This window comes from Candoia aspera, chromosome 2 (genome assembly GCF_035149785.1).
Source record: "Candoia aspera isolate rCanAsp1 chromosome 2, rCanAsp1.hap2, whole genome shotgun sequence".
Classification (NCBI taxonomy): domain Eukaryota; kingdom Metazoa; phylum Chordata; class Lepidosauria; order Squamata; family Boidae; genus Candoia; species Candoia aspera.
In genome coordinates, this window is record NC_086154.1 from 30,337,192 (window position 1) to 30,352,329 (window position 15,138).

Genomic DNA, 15,138 nt, shown 5'->3' on the forward strand with positions numbered 1-15,138 from the left:
TTCAGTGTGAAACTCCAGAACAGGCACATTTTAAAAACAGCAAAATATATAGTTATATTAATACTAAATTATTTTGTCATGCCTGTATCCATTTTTTTTCAAGGATATTTGTATCATAAAAGATTTCCTGATAAATAACATTTTTCCTGTCATACTTATATCACATGCAACTAAGGCAAATAGTTACTATTTTTTAAGAACAATTTTTAAAAGTGTCTGGAACAATTTGATGAAGTATAGAAAAAGAACAAGACAATAAACAAAGCAAAATAAATAGTAAGTAACATATGTGAGCTTGATTACTAATCTGTCAGGGAAATAATCATAAGTCAGTATTATCTCAGAACACTTACATGCAGCATGAATTGGAATGCACAAACAACTCAACAGCAAAATGAGAACTTCCCAGTTCATCTGTACAATGTAAAAGTATACTCTTGAGGGTTTTTTTGGTTATGCTAAAATACTTTGTTTCTATTAAAATACCTATGCAATTTATCCCAAAATAATTCTCAATATGTCACATATTATTCCCCACTCAGTTAATGAATGTAAGTTGTGATATATTTCTCACATTTGTTCAATTTTCTAAAACACGAGGACAAGATTTGAATGGGCCAATAGGTGGCATTCTCTTTGGCATAGCCAAAAATTGGGAATGATGGGAACTGTGGTCTAAAACATCTGGATGACAACATACTGAAGGCTGTCCTAAAGCCCTTCTGCCATCCTCAGAAAACTTTGCTTCTATTGTATTACTAGGTCCTTAAATCAAGTCAGGCAACTTTGGAAATCATTCCAAAGCCTAAAAATTGTTGTATGTGCCAATAGAACATACTTTAAAATTAGTTAATTATTCACATACTATGATTGATTATGTGACATCAAGTCATTTTCAACTCCTAGTGATCACATAGATTTTCTCCATAAATTCACATACTAGAACCTGATGAATATTCATGACCCAATCCCATTTCAATGTTGCCCTGGTCCATATGGGAACCAACAGGTATACAGCATATCTAGCGCACGTTTACAGAACTGTTTTGATTGAGAGAAATATAATTATTTAAAGAGGAAAAGGGGTCTACACTATGTTTAAGCATATGATGTCTACATACAGTATACTACCTACTTGCTTGGGATCTCTTCTTTCAGAAGGCCATAGATCAGCTGCTGAGCATGTGTTTCTGTATATTTGATGCTTGTAACAAAGAAACCACTGTGCCTTGAAAACTACTTTAATTTGAAGTTTACACGGTCCTGTGGCCAGGAGTTTATTGGTAGATTACATGTCTTTGCCAGGGAGTGGAGAATTAGGTCCATCTCTCAGAGAGCATCGTAACTGTTACTATGACTCTGTGCAAGCTCATGGTTGCTAAGTGAATATCAGTGCCAGAGCCAGCCATCCAGTAACACCTGAGGTGGAAGTTAATATCTATATTTATATATAGCAGACAATACTTTTGGTGGCTACAGATCTTACTAATGACTATTGGAAAGGCTGAAGATTCAGCAACAGCAGTGTATTTGCACAACATTAAAGTAGAAAACTTTGGTGCCATCTCCAATTAATTACTTTTTGGTGATGGCATCAAAATGCTCTTCCCCAAAGTGGCCTTCAGCAGCTGAAAGCAAGTAGCGTACAAGCAAACGACATCTTAAGTCTCTGATGCTGAATCAGCTAATGGCCAATTTTGCTACATCAGAGGAACAAGAGCTTCACTAGGTCATGAAAGGAGACCAACTAGCAAGACTTGCTCCAAACTGAGATGTGATAAGCTTTTGTTGTTTACTAATGAATATATCTACTGGCAGAAGATGGCTTCAACTTATTACACAGAAAACAGTTCTTCCCAACCAGCACAAATGCAGTAGCCCTACTTTGAACAAAAAGGATCATTTTTTTTATCTGAGGTTGGAACTTTCCTTACTTAACATCTAGTTATCATTAAGTATCAAAACCTCCTGCTTCTCATGGGACAAAGGCAGGGGGGTTGTAAATAATGACTGTTGTTGCCACATTTGAGATCTCTCATGTTTTTCCTTATCTCAGCAAGGATTCAGTATTGGGAATATGAGCTAGTCATGCCTTCACAATTTTATGTGAGAATTGGCCCTATACATTTTGCCAAATTGATTGTAATCACTCGTCTATAGAAGTAAAAATAAAATATTCCCATAGAAGAGAATATATGTAGCTCAGGGTTGAACTGTGGAGTCCTGATGATGTTACCTAGTCGGGTAATGAAACACCTGCAAACAACCAAGCTCAGAGAGCACCAAGCACTCCACATAAAATATCCCTTTAAATGTAAGACGTTTAAAATTTCTTTAACATTACCATTGCTCAGTTTCAATTATTATGGCTGAGGAACATGTCTCTACATCAACAAATACATTAACAAAAAATATTCAATAGGTCTGGCAAAACAGAATAGACAGTGAAGAATGAATAGAAATTGGAATTCAGTGTATATATTTTGTTTATTTTTATTTATTTATTCAATTTCTATAGCCACCCATCTCAACAAGTGACTCTGGGCTTGTCATTTAGTTCATATTTCAAAACAAACCAGTCAAACCCTTGCTTCTTGATCAAATACAATTATCTTTAGATGTTGCACTTCTCTGATTTTTTTAAAGGTCAATGAAAAGGTATACTTTAGGGAAAACTGATACAATAATATATGTATTAGAGAAAAACAAAAAGGTGAACGTTGGAGAAATACTGATTTTTTTTGGTATGTAGATCTTTTAAAAATGCAAATAAATTGCATTTTTATTGCAATTTATATTGGAATAAAATATGATTTTAAACAGAATCAGAATAAGCCTCTATTGGAAAAATTCTGAATACTGTAGAAAGGAAAATATGATTGAGTTTTTTTGTTTGTGTGTGAGCCACCCAAGGTTATATTACATAGTGGTCATATAAGTGAAATAAATAAATAAATATGAAATCATATACTGTATCTCCTACTTAATTTGTATTTGTGTTCTTGGAAAATTTAGAAATCTATCCTGTGGAAACATACAACATTCAACGTTGTTTTTTCCCCAACTGTGGGTGTCAAGATCTAATCAAACTACAATTTCATTATCCTTACTCAGCATGAATAATGGGATATAGTCCAACCAAACCACACTGGAATTCAGAATTAAGAAAGACTTTTCTATACCAGCAATTTATGGAACTAGGAGCTACCTCCTCTACCAATTACAATTCCTTGTGTACCAACCCAGGAATTTCAAAAACCACCACTGGTTTTACAAGCATGCTGCAGCATTTAAATTCTGACTGCACCATCAGCTATATGTATTAAGATAGTAAGAAGATGATGTAACAATAAAGCAAATCAACAAACCAGTTTTAGTAGTTAAAGCCATATAATTGCAAATGTTAAGACATGCAAAATTATAAAAGTTAAAAATATAAAACAGGACCATGATAACAGCATCAAAATCAAACTATATGATGCTGCAGAATGAGTTCAAGCACCTGAACCAACAGGACAATGGTTAGCAGAAACTAAAAACTAATTAAAACTTTATGTCTCAAAATCTCAGCTCGGTCCAGAATGATAGCATGGTCAATGATATTAAACACCATAAAAGATAAAGGAGAATCAGCTATATATTCCAGCTGCCTTTTTCCTTTTAAAAATCATCATTCAAGATGATCAGGGCTGAATCAATCCCATAATCAAACCTGAAAGCTGATTGGAATAGGTCCAAACAGTCACATTCTTCCCTGAGTGCCTGAAGCTTCACAGCCACTATTTTTTCAAGAACTTCTCTAAGAAGTGGTTTTAGCAACTGCCAGGTACAGTAGTTATCAAGAACCTTAGGGTCCAAACTGTGTTTCCTTAGAAGTGTGCAATTGCTTCTTTCAAAGCAGCTGGCATTCACTTTTTCTGCAGAACAGATTTATCATACTCTAGACCCAACCAGTTTTGTTTTGGTTTGTTTTATTAAACAGATTTATAAGGCTGCCCAACTCATACACAGTGACTCCAGGCAGCTTACAGAATTAAAAACCAAAAAAAACACAGTCCTCCCCAGATTTATCAAATCTGCTATGAAGGGCTGGGATTGTGTTAGTACCAAGTTGGATACACTGCTTTTAGCTTTCTACCCATATCCTCAAACCTCAAAAGCTGAAATTAATCCCACAAAATTGGTCCATATGGAGCACTGGACATTTAGACTTGTTCCAACAGAATAATCCATACCATCTTGGAACCAAATGATTTCATCCTCAAAATGTCCTGCATGCACGCCACAGTAGATGACTGTGGACTCCAACACCTCATTTATTAGGGTAATATTAAAATCTACAAACTCAGTCTAAGTGGAACAATTCCCCTGAATGGCTACTTGAGGATGCAATGATCATCAGCATGATAATATTCTATAAACCGTGTTCAGTCATCTTCAATCTGAGACGACTGTCACCTGCACTCCAGCTATATTCCTTTGAAAATCAGAGTGCCCTCTGATCTTTGAAACAACAGAAAGGATTGTCAGGAATGATCATATTAATAGTCTGTCTTATCTTGCCATTTGACTGTGAGGCCAGCAAAAGTTTCTCCACAGCTTTGTCATCTTGATAAACTTTCCAAGCTTTCAGCATTCCACAAGTCTCTTAATGGGTTCCCCATTAAGCAGCCAACCTCTGCACCAGTCCCATTCTATCAAAGGTAACCCATATAATACGAAAACAAACAGGAATATAAGGAAGGTTTTTTAATTAAAAAATACAATAGTATTAATTTAAACTAAAAACTACTTTCACAACTACTGTCATATAACAGAAATAGAACAGCAGGATGACATGTAAACTAAAACATGCAAATTTCCATGCCTTCTTAAATACTACTGTGAAAGTTAACAGTCTCAGAATCTTTTGTAGAGTTGCTGAAGGAGGACAGCTCCTGAGAAAGACCTTTCCCTCCAACTGAAGAGGAGCAACATGGCATCCACCACTATTCCTAAAATATGGTAAGATACAAATGGGCACATATGGACATACATACTCTGATCCCGATTTATTTAAAGCGTTAAAATCCAAACTAACATTTTCAATTAGGACATAAGTGCAGCCATGGTTTTCACTGTCTGAATGTTGAAAGGTCATCTTCAAAGGGCCCCCAAAAGATTGCATTCCAATACTCTAGTTCTGGTTGAACTAATGAATAACTAATTAAGACTTGGTTCTTTTCTTCTAAGTAGGGTTGAAGCAGGCATATGTCAGCTCTCTGCTGTTGTATAGATCAGGAAACAAGCTCCATAAGAAGGTTATAACTAAACTTTACTGAGATTGGCTACATTAATAGAATCTTACAAGTCTGATCTGGTTTTGCTCCCCTCCCTCTTACACCCCAGTGAGTCAGGGAGGAGCCAGCCTGAGCCTCTTCCCAATACTACCTCCATTCTCAGGACTGAAGGAATGTTTCTGCCCTTTCTGTTTCTGTAACAGCTTCTGAACATTTCCCTCAAGGTCATCTCCATGGTTCTCTGCAGCATTTCAACTGGTGAGTCATAAATACTGTACAACCACCATCACCACTGCCCAAAAAATTATAAACTTTGAGAAAGGGAAGGTATCTCTTGAAACCATGAATTGTTAATGCCTTTTTTAAAACCTGAGTTCTAGTTTTGCTTGGTTTTGTATATGGTATATTCTACCATTTCTAACCATTAGCCAAGCTAAATTGGGATAGTGGAACTGGAGTTTAAAATAATGAACTTGGTTCTTCAGGGAAAATGTGACCCTCTTCAAAACTAGTTTCAGTTCTGTCCACATCAGGCTGGTTTCTCTAAGAACAACACCTCTGTCTGGACTGGCTTAAATTTCAATTTATTTAGACACATTCATTCTGAAGTTGTTCGAGATACTTCTCTAACACCTGACTGACCCCTTCCCCAGATATGCAGGATGAAAACAGAGACATAGCTGCATAACATCCTAGTAAATATTTCCCAATGGCACTGAAGAACTCATCACACCAACACCTTCCTAAAAAATTGGTCAAAATACAAATTACAAAATAAGACTTCTCCTCCTGAAAGGAGACCCCCAAGCAGAAACACATGCAGATTCTCAAGTTTTGTATTTAAAGGCTTCATTAATGAATGTGTGAGCTGGAATACAAGAGAAACTGCCATCAGATTAATTTTTTGAGAAGGAAAGAAAGAAAATAGAGAGACACAGAGCCCCATTAGAAGGGTTAAAGAGCCACAAAACTAGTTGTATGGTAACGTGTTTAGGAATCTTGGAATTAAAATCAGGTCAGCCATAAATTCAGTGTGGCCTATTCTTATGAGCGTAAGAAGCATTTTATTAAACACCTTTTACTTCACCCTCAGGCTTAGCACAAAAGAAAAAAACAGGGGGAAGGAGAAGGAAAAATCAAATTGGCACCAGCTGGGATGCAAATGGTTCAGTGGAGCCTGATGGAATTGCTGCCACTAAATGAAGCAAGCGAAACGCAGCCAATTTCTCAGGGGAGATGCTGGAAGAGCCCTTCTTCCCTTCACGCTCTCTGTTACCATATGATGGAGCGGTGGCAGCTAGGTCATTAATATCATTCTTTTTTCCCCAATTCTGATAAGGAAGTTGAATTAATGATAAAGTTTTTAATTTTTTTTCTTTAATGTCACAAAGAATCTTTTCCACCTAAACACTGGCACTGAATATAAGCTCTTTAGGAGGACCAGAATAATTCTCCATGTGCTGCTGAGCATATAATTCTTCCTCAGATCTTGCTTGGCATTCGTGGGAAAGGCATATATTAGAAGAAAATGAGAGAAACCCCATAAAGCATGTAGAAGACAGTCACTTCAAAACACTGAAAACAAGAGCTCCTCTTCACCAAATAGCCAATATATTTACTTGATAAATGTGTCTTTTAAAATGCATTATTTCTCACTCAGCTTTGGTATTTTGGATCTCACTAGATTGAACAGAATTCAGATAATGTTCTGTTCCATATAGTGGAAGGATAAATCTATTTTAACTTTTGTTATGGAAGCATTCAAATGAACGAACAAGATACTGTCACCAAACCTGATTCACAAGAACTGTCAATGAGAATATAAATGACACTAAATCCTTTTACTTTTAAGTTGAGTAAGGAGAAGGATGTATATGAGGAAATGCCTAGTGTGCTTCACACTTTCTATACCTAGTTCTTCAATGCAATATGAGTACTAGCCTAGATCATTCTTGCATTTTTGTTTGCTATTGCTATTTTAGAATGTTCAGATACAGATTCAATATTCCCAATATAGTTAAGAAGGAGAGTGAGATGGTGTCAAGGTAGAAACATTCCACTAAAGATAAACTTTCTGAGGTAGTGAGCCCCACTTTTTTTGGTGGTATCTACACTGCCCAAGGACACATGGGGGCCTAGGAATGATGACATGACCTTTGAAAATGCTCATGGATTCTGGTTTGTTCTTCCTATTTTACATGCATTGACCCTATTTGACAGTTTATTGCACATTATTTTAAAAAATCCATAGGTAGTTAATTTGTCAAACTTGGGTAACAGAATCCTAAAAGGCTCAGTTTTCTCACCACCATCACCGCCAAAAACAACAACAACCAACCCTCAGAAGCCACACTTACTTATTTACTTGTTAAATTTATATCCCAGCTTTCCTCCAAGAGCTCAAGGTGGTGTGTATTTAGCACTCCCTCTTCCAGTCTTTTTTCTCACAACCTCAGCCATCTAGGTAAGCTGTGAGGAAAGAGAGACTTGCTCAAAGTCATCCAACAGCTGAGGGAGGACTTGAATCTGGTTTACCTTAATCCCTACATGTAGACCATGAACCACAGTTTGCCTAACCCTGCTTAACAGTTTAGCTGGTACAGACTAAAACTGTTGGGCTAATATAAGGGCTAATATATTGGCTGACCCAAAAGATCACTCTGCTTTGAATTCATTTGGTATGTAAAGAAGTAGGTTAACCTCTAAGCAGCATGATCCAAAATGGTTGATGGCCTGGATTCTAACTGGAATTCAGACTGAGGGAAGGGAACAATCGCTTTATTTGCATTTTTCTCTTTTCTTTTTTAAAGGACCCACGTGTGCTTAGAGTACTATGCTAAATCATCACCACCATCTTCTTTCTTCCTAGAATGATGACCTGAGATGGGTTATGTGGCAGACATCACTTCTCAATCCAATGACTTGCATTATACTTTATAATACAACCAAAATTAGACAAAGGCACCTGAAAGCACAACAGTGTTTCTCATTACTCACACCAGTGCAAAGATACTCAGTTCTTGTATCAGTGGATCATGACAAATATAAAATACAGCCTGAAAAATTACTAACCAAATTTTAATGTTGGAGCACCTTCCCTATAAGAAAAGGTTAACATATTTTACTTCAGGAATATATATACACAAAGATAAAAAAATAAATTTAAAAAATAAACAGATATGGAGAAAAGTTTTGTGTTCTCTAACAGTGCTAGAAAGAGCTGGTGTGGTGTAGTGGTTAGACAGCAAGCTAGAAACAGGGAGATCATGAATTGTAGTCCCACCTTAAGCATGAAGCCTTCTGGGCAACTTTGGGCCAGTCACTCTCTCTCTCTCAGCCCTAGGAAGAAGGCAGCAAGGGCAAACCACTTCTGAAAACCTTGCCAAGAAAACTGCAGGGACTAGTCCAGGCTATCGTCAGGTGTCAAGACTGACTCAAAAGGACAAACAAACAAAAGTAATAGCACTCTGAGTTACTCATTTTTTTTCACATAATGTACACAGGTAGTCCTTGACTTACAAATATTCGACAACAGTCCAAAGTTACGACAGCTTCGGAATGGGTGCTTTATGGCCTACAAAGCACTTCCGAGCATTGCAAAATGTTGCACTACCTCCCCGCGGTCACATGATCGCATTTTGGGTGCTTGCAACTGGCTTGCATTTCCGACCGCTTGCAGTGTCCCACGGTCCATGTCATTGCATTTTGCAACTTTTTTGCTATTTTCTGACAAAAAAAAAAACCCGCCCATTAGGGAAGCTGGATTCGCTTCACAACTGTGGTGATTCACTTAATGACCCATTATTCCCTTAACGGCCACTGTAAAAATGGTCATGAAATCGAGTCCGATCACATAGTGACTCAACTTACAACTGCAATGAATGATTTCTAACTATGGAAATTCCAGTCCCAATTGTGATCATAAGTCTAGGATTACCTGTAATTAATTTACAGGACTTGCTGCCATATAATGAGTAATGGATTGTAGCTTAGTTGGTTTCAAAGGGGTGCAAACAAATTCCTGGAGGTCTATGCAATCTTCAAGTTGAGCTGCAGTACAATCAAGTATGGCATTAGCAGGTATGGACAAGAGTGTTTACATCCTGTTTGCAGAAGCAGATGGCTATCCATTATGGAAACCAGGATAATGAAATACTGTAGGTGGGCTTTTGCACTGACAAAGTAGAGCTTCTCTTTTGTTTTGAAAAACCTGTAGATGTCTTGATAAAATATGAAGCCGGAAGTTCTAAGGTACAAGAAAACTGCTGAAATCATTTAGTTATTCTATAACTGGGGTGTGAATACCTGGTAGAATTGAAGACACAAAAAGTCTTTTGTTGCTTCTGATTCCAAACTTGGAAACTAGAACGGCTAGTTTTCAATAAAATAAGGTGTTGGAAACCAATGTGCTATGAAGCAATATGGAAGATGCAACTTAACTAATAAACTAATAGGAAAATAAGCACTAAATACTAGACAATAACTAAATCAAATAGAGTACTTGTTTGCTGTCCACTATTAAAAGGCTGGAGGACATAGGCAACAATATGGTATTGCTCAACCTTTTCATACTGTTCACCCAGGAAATGACTAATGTGAATGTTTATAGGCAACAGCACAGAACTATTTTTGGTCATGGGTTGTTGTTCAAGACAAGATTTCCAAAAGCCTAATAATAACCTTTAGCTAACAAAAATCCCTTGCAGCATACCAGTGTCCCAAGGAAAAATGGTGTTTCCTTTCATGGATGGTTAACAATGAAACAACCTAACAACTTACCATGGAAGCAAGTGCAAAATAAATAAAACCAAACAGATTTCTTCCTTTTCATGCTTTACAAGCTCTCTTCTTAGTGTATTTTAGGCACAGATTTTATTCCTAAACATAGGTTATAATGTGACAGAAACGGGAAGGAATACACCTAAGCAGCCTCACCTATTGATTACTACTGCCCTATTAAAGCTTAGAAATAAATGTTAAACAGCCAATATTTTTATGTTTTGTTTATCCAGTATGTTCTACTTACGTAAACATGGGGACAAGGAGAAAATATAGTCATTGCATTGAAACACCCTTCAGAATACTGTAGAGTTTTATTCCTATCAAGATCCAGGAAATATAGAATTAGAGAAGTAAAGTAGAACTGATGCAAAACGGATGACTTGCATACCCAGCTAGCATAGTCAGGACTGATGAAGCTGATACATTAAATTTTAAAGATTGTCTGGTGTCTTACTAATATCACCTGTAGTCTATTCAGTGTATTCTGCAACTTCTCTGTTTCCTAGATACATGTCTCCCTAAAACTATAGTAACAGATGTATTACAGTTCAATCCTAAAACAGTGTATGAGGATTTGTTGTAAATTAGGGTGCTTTTTAAATATAGCAAGGGTACCAAAAACGTGTTTTGTTTATCTGGAGGCCTGTAATGCTGAACACTGAAAAGACACTTCCACCCGCTGTTAATCCCAGCTCCTTCAGGGAACGCTCAGCAAGATAATGAATCCTTTAAATGTTACATCTTGCATCTTGCATTATTGTGGTGCACCAACTCTCCACATCAAACAATCATCGGGACTATTACAAAGTGGGCTTATAAGAGAGTGGCTGAAAAGGCGCTGTGTGAAAAGAAGTGGAAAATTAAAGCTGAGGCAGACGAAGAAAGAGCTTAATTTACTGGCATGTACAGTATGCAAATGAGATTACTCTCAGTTTAACTGCATCATTTATGTCCATAATAACGGCATCATCATTACAGGGCTCAAATTAAATTACACCATAATTAGCATATCAAAGTGATTGGTTAAAGTTTAAAACAAATACCCAATTTTGTTAATGAACAGCTGTAATTGTCATGTACACTTCAATGAAAACTCCCTAAACAAATATATGTTTTAGAACAGAGAAAAGATTTTCAAGACGACATGTCTGCAGATGAGGGGAATTACCTTTTAAAAAATGACAGAATGACACAGGTTATATTTCAAATAATAAAGCATTCTAGCAAAACAAGTCCGAACACCTAATATTTACTCTATTGTAACCAATGGTAGCAAAATCAATTTACTGCTTTTGACCTTGAACTGATAGTATTACCAATAAATAGCATTCTGTCTGCTACCAGCAAAGACTTCTCAAAAACATTCTCTTTTTCTGACCACCCAAGATTTTTTACAGACTTGAGAAATTTGTTACATACTAATGATCTTCACCTAAGTTCTGATACGTCATGGTTGAAAGGCTCAGGAAACAGAGCTAGAAACGGGTATTTTGGTAACACTCCCCCATACATCAATGTTCTAGCAGTTGGATGACATGATAACATAATAGGCAGTCTAAAATCCAATTTTCCTTAATCTAATTGTATCTACATAGCAGGTTGGGGGGGGGGTGCAACTGCACTATGGAAGGGGTGTGCATGTATGTGTGTGTCTTCTTCTTTTTGAAAATCTCTTCTCATTAAAAAGGATAGAGAGGTGGATCATGGTTCTGTCAGTGTCAGCCTGAAAGCAAGCAATGTGTTTCTATAGATCAATCACTGCTAAAATGCATATAGAAAATGTACAGTAGAAAAATAATTCTCACACCAAACGCAATATAATGAAACCAGAAGTATGCTGCATAGTATTAAAGTATTATAAGTGAGCTTTTTGGCAGCTCACCTGGATAACAATAGCAACCAGACATGACCGTAATTGCAATGCACCAGCACCAAAGGAACAGATAATGTTAAGTAAACCCTCTACCCCTTCCCATTTATATTTACATCCATGTCCTTGGACTACTGGTGCACCACACTGAACTTTGAAATCTATATTTTCTGGTAAAACTCAGGACGCACTTTCAAATATACGTAACAAGCGGACTGAATGTCTTATTAAACTGATATTATCAGAACCGTGTTCAAAAATTTAAAGGAAGTAGCTTTTCATTTTATTCATCGAGGAATCCATTAAAGCCTGAGCTCTGAAGTAGTATGTAAATTATGTGCCTTTCAAGGTAGAGCTAGGGCAAATTCACTCCATCAACTAATGATGAACCTCATTATGTGCAGAGAGTATTCATAATGAGGAAACAAGCCACCCACCATTCTATATTCTAACATAAATTCCTATAAAATGTGAATTTCTCCATGTCTAATTAAAGGCTACTAATTTCTCATACTTCCTTCTATCTCCCCCCAATACCAAAAGTATACATACTATTTTTAGATTAAAAAAAAAAAGATTAACACTTTTTCTATAGTACCACTGCATATAAACTATGAATACAAATTTAGCATTTTAATTTTAGAGATAATAATTTTGTATATTGTAACGAAATTGGCTTCTCATTTAAAAAGAAGCTTTATTTTAGTTTAAGCAGAATGTCAAATAACTAAAAGGAAAGAAGACAGTGCACAAAACATAATAAAGCGCACATGTGGACAATTGTTAACTCCATATTTTGTAACAGTATATTTAAAAGAGAATAAGAGCTTTCAAAACCTAATATCAACAGATTGAAACATAAGCTTAATCTTCCCATTGAAATCTATGAGATTCAAAAACACTTTACTTTGGAAGAATCACGCCCTGACTATTCCGCTGCTATACCTTTTCACAATGAGTATTTACACTGCTAAAGCTACACGTCATAGGTTAGGATCCATTTAACATCTATTTGCAAACTACACTTGCACTTATTTGTAATAGTTGTCACTGTATTTTCCAGAATAAATACTGGCAGGTTTATATATTTCCCTGGACTGACAACTTATAGGAATCTTTTAACTGGGCCCTTGTTTTGTTTTGTTTTGTTTCTGTTTCATCTCTTTATTACCCAAAATACTAGAAATATTTAAAAGTAATCTGCTTTTCAGAAAATATCCTGTTGAATGGATACAAAGAAATGAAATAATCAGAAAGAAGGATCACATTACACTAACACATCCAAGTATAATAACAACATATCATCCAAAAAGTTCAAACTTTAATAAATAAACCGCTATCACCTATTGATACCTGTAAGAGCTTAGCATCTGAATAAAAACTCATTTGGGATTTAGGAAACACCACATATTACAATGAATTTTGAGCTGTAAATAAAATGCAACGTACATGTTTAAATCGTTTTCATGTTAATAAGTAAAAAATTGCTGCATAATTGTAATTGCTCCCAATTGTTTTATTTTTAAACTGATACCAGTCCTTTAAGTTGCACAGGATCAGTTCTATGCTGAAGAGCTGCTCCAGGGCACACTTCTACGTTCCTCCTGTGTGTGTGGTATAGAGAACCCCCCCCCTTTTTAGGTCAGCCAGTCATACACCAAGAAGACAGTCCTCCAAAACTAACTTGTCCCTCCCCCAGAGTACAGAGTTTAACAACCTACCTTTGTTCTGGCCCCGTGGATAATAACTGGGAAACCTCAAGCCTGTGAAGAGCCAAAGGTTTTCAGAGTAATCACAAGTACAGAAGACGAGGGTGAAGAAGGAGAAACAACAGTAAAGCCTCTAAAAGAAATTTCTCTGGCTGACAATTGGCCACAGCAAAGCATCTGCATCTGTTGAACCGTTTCCCCAGGAATGTGTGCACCTCTGTTCCAGCAGCATCTACAACTGGTGACATTTTAAAAGGCATAAGCACAGCAACCTAGAGACACAGTGCATTTTCTTTGGACGAAGGACAGGGATACCTAAAGCTACATATTGTGTGAGATCGTTCTTGCTGTTGCTTTAAGGCATTGGCTGTATCAATGATGAATATCACTTTGATTGACAAATGTCCCAGGTTAAATCAACATTCTTACCTTCAGGTTCCTCCTAACAGGCTCCAGCAAATAGTACTCATGGAAGACGCATTTAAAGATATGTTTGGAAGAAGAAATCCACAGCCTTCCCAATTAATTTAAAAGAAAGAAAACTCCAAAAAGGAGAAAGAAAAGATCCAGTGATTCATACTCCCCCACCCACCCACCCACCCAAATGCATCTCTGCTTGGGCAGCCTGGCAGAAAGCAGGGTTCCATACACAGGGCTGCGTGTCAGAAGGCAGAGTTCTTTTAAGATTTACTTGACACTCATTTTCCGAGAAGCCTTGCGTGGAGTTGTGCCGTTTGTTTCTTATTGTCTGCGAAGCAGTTAGAAGCTTCTCCCTGAGGGGGCCCCTCAGCCCCTGGCTCGGCTGCTTTGACAGGGAGGTAACCATATTAGGATGTGTATGGTAAAGTAAACAATAACATAGTTGCAATGAAGTGGATTTTTTTTTCAGCTAATGGTGTTGGTGTCAGCCCTGTTTTTAGCCTTTCCCACTAGTTTTGTTCTCTAGCTCAAACAGCCTTTTTAAAAATGAAAACAGAAAAAGAGGTAAAGGAAAGAAAGAAGCATATCAAGCTTTGAAATGTTTCTTTTTCCCCCCCCTTTTTTAAAATAAGACAAGGAGAAAAATAAAAAAGCTTTAAGCATCCCAGTAAGGGGCATGACAACTTAATAATTATGATATGCAACTGGTATTTTTGAGGCTCCCTGCAGAATTGTTAGCAGAATATGAACGTTAAAAGTAGGTTAACAATGAAGATCCTCTTTCTCCCAAGTGCTAGAAGCAAGGGTGCTAGTAAAGTCCAAGCATATCCACAGAACAGCCTCACCTTAGCTAGATGTGTAAGTTTGGCAAGTACATGCAAGTCTGCTAGCTTTGCATGCTAAAAGCATTTTATTCAGAAGTGTAAAGGCAAGTGTCAAATTATTTAATTAGAAGCATCTACCAAGTATGTAACTCCCCCGATAACATTCACACCAACCATATTATGGTACAAAAGATACACATTTCACACCAGTTGTTATTTAGAAACCACAATGTCACTTACAGAAGAATTTGCCA

The 15,138-nt window shown here is 36.7% G+C and overlaps 1 protein-coding gene across 4 annotated transcripts in view; it reads right to left on the minus strand.

Moving 5' to 3' along the window:
• FOXP1 (forkhead box P1) overlaps positions 1-15,138 on the minus strand; it is a 557,404-nt gene that overhangs the window by 307,630 nt on the left and 234,636 nt on the right. Inside the window, exon 1 of one of the 4 annotated variants that reach the window (XM_063291583.1) lies at positions 14,070-14,201. The exons of the other annotated variants lie outside the window; for them this stretch is intronic. The gene's annotated coding sequence lies outside the window, so the exon portion shown is untranslated. Of the gene's footprint in view, positions 1-14,069; positions 14,202-15,138 lie in introns of those variants that run through there. 4 annotated transcript variants of the gene reach the window in all.